Source organism: Cryptomeria japonica, chromosome 11, assembly GCF_030272615.1.
Source record: "Cryptomeria japonica chromosome 11, Sugi_1.0, whole genome shotgun sequence".
Taxonomy (NCBI): domain Eukaryota; kingdom Viridiplantae; phylum Streptophyta; class Pinopsida; order Cupressales; family Cupressaceae; genus Cryptomeria; species Cryptomeria japonica.
The window spans coordinates 20,137,572-20,144,831 of record NC_081415.1 but is presented as its reverse complement, the minus strand read 5'-3'; the positions used below and the strand labels follow the sequence as shown (position 1 = coordinate 20,144,831).

General features: G+C 38.8%; 1 pseudogene; it reads right to left on the bottom strand.

The window, feature by feature from the left end:
* Nucleotides 1-1,014: 1,014 nt before the first annotated feature.
* LOC131049535 (probable indole-3-pyruvate monooxygenase YUCCA5) overlaps nt 1,015-7,260 on the bottom strand; it is a 44,729-nt pseudogene continuing 38,483 nt past the window's right edge.

The window sequence follows — 7,260 nt, the reverse complement described above, 5'->3', positions numbered from 1 at the left end:
TTAGCTGATTACTTTCTGCCACAATCTAACATAATCCTTTCCACAACTCAGTCTTTTGCTTCATTCTTTCTTTTTTCCTCTAATATCTTTGAGCATATCTACATATGGACCTCTTCTACGAGCAAGTTGGGAAGGAGGCAAACGATGACTATCTGAACAGGAAAAGGTGTGTTTGGGTAAATGGCCCTGCAATTGTTGGAGCAGGCCCTTCTAGTCCGGCTGCTGGAGCTTGTTTAAAAGAGCAAGGATTGCCCTCAATCATGCTAGAAAAAGCTGATTCTATAGCCTCTTCGTGGCAGCATAGAACTTACGATAGACTCAAAACCCATTTCCCCAAACAATTCTGTGAACTCCCCAGAAAACCATTTCCTGAACTTTTCCCCACGTCTTTCTAGTCTCAAAGCATGACGAGATCTGTGGTCTGTGGAAAGTTAGCACTAAGAGTTGTCCCAAGGGTGGTTTGGCTGTGCGTGAGTTTGAGTACATTTGCCATTGATTGATTGTTGCTTTTGGAGAGAATGCCGAACCAATGATTCCAGACATTGCTGGAATGGAGGCGTTTAAAGAATATGTCCATGGCTTCAGAACAGCACAGAAACTATGTACAGCCATTAGATGTGAAGTTTACTTGATTAGAACTGGGAGATGCATCTTCTATGACAAGATTTGAACTGATTGGTCTTGGTCTGCTTATTGTCATCCTTCCATGTCGTCCCTATATCCTTGGCTATACACCTTGCATCTATTGATGTGCCCAGCAATCCTCTTCTTGTGAATCCCACTGCATACAGACCACTTCCCCCTCCCACCCATTAGGAAAGGGTGTCTTGGGCATTCCACTTTTAGAAAACAAATCACATTTCTGCATGCAAAAATGAACACACCCACTTATTAGTTCAGAATTTACAACTCCAATTTAGTACTCAGTGCTTACAGCCCCCAACCCAAGTGGAAAAGATTCTGCAATCATAAGAAAAAGAAAAGGAATTTTTATCAGAGGAAAAAGATTCACCTCTAGCCAGTAAAGCATTCTACACTTACAGCAGACCTACAACCTTGATATGACCACTCCTTTATCTTTTTAAAGGCTCCGATGTCTGAAACAGGGCCAGTTTTGGGTTTTTGCAAGCCATATCTTCCAGTATTTCCAAGCATAAACCAGGCAATAAACAAAAGCAAGCGATCCACGAGCTATAATGGGAGCCATCTCATCATTGTCATCGCCATACCATAGTGCACTTTCCAAACATTTCTCCTGGCAGCACATGTACCTGCGCATTCCAAAGACTATATTTCAGTTCCACAATTCGTGAATAATCCACATGCCATAGTTTAAAAACATGTCAAAAATGAAAAAAGTAAAATGGCACGATTCAAAATTTTCAAAATTTATTGCCTTGTTTCGAGTGTCATATCTAGATTCGAAGAGAAATGCTGGAGAATTAGTTCTAAGATTTCAAACTTAGCAGATTCTTGATGTTACTTTGACTAAAACATGTGAGCTGTTAATAAGCTTTGATGACTATCCCATAAAATGCACCTTAAGAATGTAGGAACTGGGTTGTTTCTTATAAATTAGAGTACGATGTTAGTACAATATTTTTGAAGAGTTGAAATAATGAATGACTGAATAAAGACCGTAAGAGTTGGGCAGTTCCCTATAAAGTGCAATACGCTGGATAAACTTTTAACGTGACCAGTCAAGCAGTAAAGCTGACAAGTCCTAAAGAATTGAAACAATGATTGAATGGGTGCGAGAAATTTACCTGATCACAGACAACCATTGAAGAATTTGAATTGTGATTAGCAAGATCCAGACTGACTTCCATTCCACTATTACCACATCCCACCACGAACACTTTCTTCCTTTCATACCTTGCACCATTTTTGTACTCACAGGCATGAATAATCTGCCCTTTAAAATCCTCCGTTCCAGAGATGAATAATTGGAATTGTAAATTCTAAACTAATAAGTGGGTGTGTTCATTTTTGCATGCAGAAATGTGATATTTTTCCTAAAAGTGGAATGCCCAAGACACCCTTTCCTAATGGGTGGAAAGGAGGAAGTGGTCTGTATGCAGTGGGATTCACAAGAAGAGGATTGCTGGGCACATCAATAGATGCAAGGTGTATAGCCAAGGATATAGGGACGACATGGAAGGAAGACAATAAGAAGACCAAGACCAATCAGTTCAAATCTTGTCATAGAAGATGCATCTCCCAGTTCTAATCAAGTAAACTTCACATCTAATGGCTGAACATACTTACTGTGCTGTTCTGAAGCCATGGACATATTGTTTAAACGCCTCCGTTCCAGCAATGTCTGGAATCACTGGTTCGGCATTCTCTCCAGTAGCAGCAATCAGCCAACAGCAAATGTACTCAAACTCACCCACAGCCAAACCAGCCTTGGGACAACTCCTAGTGATAACTCTCCACAGACCACAGGTCTCATCATACTTTGCAGACTGGAAAGATATGTGGGGAAATCTTCAGGAAATGGTTTTTTGGGGAGTTCACAGAATTGTTTGGGAAGATGGGACTTAAGTCTATTGTAAGTCCTATGCTGCCAGGAAGAGGCTATAGAATCAGTTTTTTTCTAGAATGATTGAGGGCACTACTTGCTCTTTTAAACAGGCTGCAGTAGCTAGACCAGAAGGGCCTGCTCCAACAATTACAGGACCACTTACCCAAACACACCTCTTCTTGTTCAGGTAGTCATCATTTGCCTCCTTCCCAAGTTGCTTACAGAAGCGGTCTATATGCACTATATATGCTCAAAGACATTGGAGACAGAAAGAAAGCAAGAATGAAGCAAAAGACTGAGTTGTGTTATGTTGGACCAAAGGTTCACAATGATCACAAACCACAGTTGGGTAGTGCAGAGATTGTGGAGAAAGTAACCAGCTAGATGACTATACAAAAAGTAGTTCCAGAGGATTGAAGTCAGGATGAAACATCTTCGTAGAGATTGGGGTGGGGGGGAGGGAGCTTATGATGTGTGGGGTGAGGAGAGGTGGTGCTTATATAAGACACACGGACTATAAAATCACTGGAAAGGCTAAAATAGAAATGGAAAGAGACGTTGTAACATCTGGGCGTTGGACGAACTTTACTTGCCAGGGAAGTAAAATCTTAATTTGAAAAAACAAAGGATAGGACTGTAAAATGGTTCTAACAAGAGTTCAAGCACCATACGCAACGTGCCAACTACGAGACAAAAATGAAGCTAGATTCTTTTAATGTTTATAGGGCTTCGCCCTAAAGCAAATAGTGGGAACCACTTCTAAAATCATGGAGTGAGAATAGAAGAAAACAAAAGGCAAGTTGATGGAAAAAAGTATGCCCGAAATTCTTTTGACGTTGTTCAAGTACCACTGTCACCGCCTCCAGACAAATGACTCCTACGTACCTCTGCACTTTATCTCTGCCAATAATAATCAGCACGGATCATTGGATTATATGAAATTTAATGGATCAACTGTTTTGGCATATCAACCATGAAAATTGTTAAAGACCAATGCAAGACGTACAGGCCAAGGGATCTTGAGAAAACGGATTCACCTCTAGTTTCTTTGTATGCTGTGGCCTGCACCGCATCATCACATCAAAATACTGTCCGGTCTCATCGGCAAATTTGGCACCATGGGCTGTAAAGCAATGTAGAGCATGTACAAATTGCAATCTTTACATGACCGTCTATTTATCTTTTTCAAAAAAATTTTCTGCCACGTTCTTGAAATCTAAAGACCAAGTTTTGGGTCTTGGCAGGCTAAATCTTCCATATTGCCAAGTATAAACAAAAGCAAACTATCCACGAGCCATAGTGGGTGGCAGGTGAGATCTCATCATTGCCTTCGCCACACCGAAAAGTAGGCTTTCCAAATATTTCTATGTTTTATAATCTTTTTCTATTTTTTTTCGACCGTTTCTTATCTTGTTCAAGGGTTTTTTCTGCCACGTTCTAGAAATCTAAAGACTAAGTTTTGGGTCTTGGCAGACTAAATCTTCCAATATTGCCAAGTATAAACAAAAGCAAGCTATCCACGAGCCATAGTGGGTGGCACGTCGATCTTCATCATTGCCTTCGCCACACCCAAAGTAGGCTTTCCAAATATTTCTCTGTTTTTTAATCCTTTTCTATCTTTTTTCTTTATCTATTTTCCTAAATTCTCATATGTTTTCGTTATTATTGTACTACTTAACATCCATTGAAATTTCCTTTATGCTCTTCCTCGTGCATTCCTTGACGACTTGACCATCCTTGAAGCTTCGAATATATACGTGTCAAAGTTATTTGAGACCTTTATTTACTGTGTTAAAGATATTCGAAACTTTTATGTGCTTTTATATAAAAAAATTGTTTAAAAAACGTACTTTATATATATTATCAAATATATGTGTTAGTTGAACCTTAATAGCATCCTCAACAATATTAAAAAAAATTAGATATGAATGAAATGTTTCTATATTTTTAATTTTTTTGGCATGCAAATCATTTCATATTTTAAAGCTAAATTCTTTTTTTTTTTGTAAAATTAACTTGAGTTATATTAGTTTTTAAAAGTGAGTTGGTATTTTGGCCACGGTAGAGGAAAACAAAGCTAAATAATTATGGTGGTCTTATTGTTCAAGAGAAAGCCATATCAAAAATAATTATCCAAAAGCCAAAGGAGAAAGAAAAACAACTTTACAAGTTTAACTTAAAACAATATCGGTGGTATATTCTTCTTTTTTATTCTCATGCATTGTTTGTACATTTTTTGGTTATCTATTATTCTATTTTCTAGTTTATTTACCACCCTTTTTGTTTCCCTTGATTCTTGAACATTTCATGGGTTTATTTCGCTCGAAGTTGTTTATTTTTTTCTTTCTGGTTTGAACACATTTGTATGTTTTTAGAGCTTCTTGAATAGTGTGCATTAACCTCAATTTTATTTAGAAATATAGCAACAATAGCTTCACCCTCATTTGCCTTTTCCTATTGCTTGCTAAATAGTTAGAACCTCCTCACCAACACTTAATTCTTGCTCTTTAACCTGTTGTTCTAGATCATCATACTTATCATTTACCTATTGTAATTTTGATTTTTCTACTTCTACATAAAAAAATTAAATTGTTATTGAGAGAACCATCGGAGAGGTTAGGGTGCGGAGGAGGGTTGAGGTTCTCACAAGACAACAATTTAGCCCCTCGAGTTGAGAGGTTTGTATTAGACACAGACAGCGAGGTGAGTAATCTATTGTTAATGGGAGTCGAACCCTCCCCAATAGAGTCGCCAATTTTGTCAACACATATCGGCTATCACTACACCAAAAGTTTGAACTATTAGTGAGAGCACCACCAGAGATGTTAGGTTTGAGGGTCCCACATGACAACAATTTCAAAGCTATTATTTTCACTCTTCCATATTTTGGGGTGCTTCTTAGATTCCTTTCATTTTTTTGCATTTTCCTTTTCATTGTCCACCTTTGCATTTGCCGGACAATGGCTAGTTTTCTTTAAAATATCTGATTCAAACTACCTAACATTTACAAGATTTTATAGCTTTTCCAATTGAGCCTTGAGCATATTTTGGTCTTCTACTAGTATTACTTTGAAACTTATCATTTCTTTCATCCTCTAATGTATTTTATTTTCTCTTCTCATATTATCTATTCTCTATTTCATATTCATTAGCTCTTATGTAGATTTTGATACCTAGATGAGTGGGGTTATTCAAAGTTCAAGAGCTTTCTCTTGTATACTAGAGTAAATCAATTGGGTTGCACATGTGGGTAGTGAGGACTGAGAGTGAATTGTATTATTTTTCTTTTCATATTATCTATTCTCTATTTCAAATTCATTAGCTCTTATTGTAAAGCGGAAAATCGAACCCTAGGTGTTCCCCCACTCCAAGGAGAGAGAAAGGAGGTCACTAGGGTTGACGGTTTTCACTTAGGAGAGACTTTACATTCAAAAGAGGGGTTGAAACTCACAAGATCCAATCCCACACAATGCAAGATTGAATTCTAAATGAGTTTCAAGGGTTGAGACATCAAGGATACCCTCTTTTGTAAAGAATGTAGATAGAAGGGTTGAACTAGGAGTGCATGTAAAGTAAGAAATATTCGCTTGTAGACAGAGATAGGGACACGGGATGAAGCTACAGACCTGAAATTAGCAGTAAAATGTCGAGACGATGCTGTCCTGCAAATTTGAGTGAAAGTTGACGGGACGATGGCGCCCGGAGTGCACACAGTCCTCCAAAAAATCTGCGAAATGAAGGGGGATCTGTTCGTCTCTGCACAAGGATTCCAGATCTTCAATTACAGCCGCGTACCTGCAACCTACACACAAAGAAGAGAGGACGATTGGGGGGTTAGGGATTAGGGGTTTGCCTTTAGGTCAAACCCCAGTTTTGGAATTAACCAAGAAATGAGAATGTTGTAAATGTAAGTGTTTGTAATGTAATCAAGTACTGATACCTTGTTGTAAGAATGTTTGTATTCTTACATGCGAAGGTGTAATGATGTTGTATGTTATATGTTGTAGGTGATCTCCTCTTCAATGGTTGAATCCTTGTCTTGAATGCAACACCTAGCCTTGAATGGAGACTTAGAATGTTCAATTTCTTGAAGGGATGCTTGAATGCTTGAATGTTTGAATGTTTGCCTATCGCTTCCACGTCTTGCACTTGCTTACTTACTTACTACCCTTTCTAGGAGGGGAAAACTAGTTTATATACTTATCAATTAGGGTTAGGAGACTGATTTTTCCGATCTTAGGCCGACCTAGGAACATTATTTTCCAAATTGCAAACTTGAAGACCCGATGCCCAACAAGAGACCGGGCCCAAAATAGGGCTAGGGACTAGGGCGCTGCGCGCCATGGTCCTGAGGGACCAGAGCGCTAGGCGCCATGGTCCCACCTCCCGGGACAGCAAGGTGCAAGGAGGATCAGGCCAAGGTGCAGAAAGGTGGAGCTTTTGATGTCGCAAACAGGTTTCGGGGTCTCCATTCAGGTTCAACGTTGCGCCGCCATTGTGAAGACCCAAATGTAGTCAAAATTGCAAGTGTCACAATTTTAGGACGCTACACTTATGTAGATTTTGATACCTAGATGAGTGGGGTTATTCAAAGATCAAGAGCTTTCTATTGTATACTAGAGTAAATCAATTGGGTTGCATATGTGGATAGTGAGGACTGACAGTGAATTGTATGAGAGGGCCAACAAAGAGAGAATTTTGAGATCAAAATTTGTGTATATAACTATTGTAGC